This window comes from Myotis davidii, unplaced genomic scaffold, assembly GCF_000327345.1.
Source record: "Myotis davidii unplaced genomic scaffold, ASM32734v1 scaffold332, whole genome shotgun sequence".
Taxonomy (NCBI): Eukaryota; Metazoa; Chordata; class Mammalia; order Chiroptera; family Vespertilionidae; genus Myotis; species Myotis davidii.
In genome coordinates, this window is record NW_006285779.1 from 6464062 (window position 1) to 6465809 (window position 1748).

Sequence of the window (1748 nt, forward strand, 5' to 3'; positions counted from 1 at the left end):
AAGACTCCTAGTGGCCTCTCCCTTGTGTCATTTAAGGGAGCATCTGACCCAGTCCTAACTCCCAAGAGGGAAGAAATGCCAGGCTGGGGAGAGGCGTGTGGTAGAGTCAGGAAGCACTGGACCCAAGTCACCTCTGGCTATTGAACCAGTCACATCACGCCTCTGAGTCCCCATTTCCTTTCTATGGGGTGACAATAAAATCATTTCAGCCCTAACCTTACAGGGCTGTCCTAAAGGCCCAAAGAAGAAAATGTACAATAAAGCCTTTTGAAATCTGTGAACTGCTGCCCCAGGAGCCCCTTCTTACTTGGCTAGATGTGCAATTTCAGACTCAATGTGTCTCAGCATATATATATATATAGCATCGACCCAGGAATCAAGGAGGTCACAGTTCAATTCCTGGTCAGGGCACATACCTGGATTGCAGGCTCGATCCCCAGTAGAGGGTGTGCAGGAGGCAGCCAACATCACCAATGTTTCTCTCTCCCCCTTTCCCCTCCTCTCTGAAATCAATTAAAAATATATTTATTTATTGATTTAAAATAATCAATTAGAGGCACAAAATTCATGCAAGGGTCCTGGCCCTCACAGCCCCGGCTACATCCAGAAGGTCATCTGGCTGTCCAGTCTAATGTTTTTTAAAATATATATTTTTTTATTGATTTCAGAGAGGAAGGGAGAGGGAGAGATTGAAACATCCACGATAAGAGAGGATCATGGATTGGTTGCCTCCTGCACACCTCGTACTGGGGATCGAGCCCGAATCCCGGGCATGTGCCCTTGACCGTAATCTGTCATTTAAGGGAGCATCTGACCCAGTCCTAACTCCCAAGAGGGAAGAAATGCCAGGCTGGGGAGAGGCGTGTGGTAGAGTCAGGAAGCACTGGACCCAAGTCACCTCTGGCTATTGAACCAGTCACATCACGCCTCTGAGTCCCCATTTCCTTTCTATGGGGTGACAATAAAATCATTTCAGCCCTAACCTGACAGGGCTGTCCTAAAGGCCCAAAGAAGAAAATGTACAATAAAGCCTTTTGAAATCTGTGAACTGCTGCCCCAGGAGCCCCTTCTTACTTGGCTAGATGTGCAATTTCAGACTCAATGTGTCTCAGCATATATATATATATATAAAGTCACTTATTAGTAATGTCAAAAATATTCAAGGACTTCTAGCTCTGGACTCATCTGGGGACGGTGGGCATGGGACTGGCCTTAAACAGGGCAGCGGGTCTGGGTCTGGGCCTCAGGGTTAGCTGAAGCAGGGCTCTAACCCCAGTGACATCACAGTCTCAGTCATCTCAGGCGAATCACCCCTCTGAGCCTCATGTGCTCGTCTGCAAAATGGAGAGAATGTAATCTCTTCCTTGTGGGTCTGTGCCATTAACAACCCAGACGTGGCATACACTGAAAACAAACAAACGAAACCTCAGAGAGAGGGAGCTGTTGGTGGTAGTAGTACTAGCAGCAGCAGCAGCCCCAGCCCCGGCAACGCTAATGTAAACAAGGAGAGGATATACAGCACAGTAGCTCTAAGGGTGTGTTGGTGGGGGGTGGGGGTGGGGGTGGGCACTACATGGATCCCTGTGGGTGCAGGGAGCAGGCGGGCAGGGAGGACTGCAGCAGGGCTGCCACGTGACCGGAGAGGCCATAGACCGGCGGAGAATGGCACCAAGAGGCAGGGGAGACAGCTTACTTACTTGCTTCCAGAAGTCTATCTCACCTCCTTCCCCCCGATTCTTGGCTGCCTC

At 49.7% G+C, this 1748-nt stretch overlaps 1 protein-coding gene across 1 annotated transcript in view; it reads right to left on the bottom strand.

Annotated features, from left to right (window-relative positions):
* HOGA1 (4-hydroxy-2-oxoglutarate aldolase 1) overlaps positions 1–1748 on the bottom strand; it is a 21224-nt gene that overhangs the window by 13844 nt on the left and 5632 nt on the right. The window lies entirely within an intron of this gene.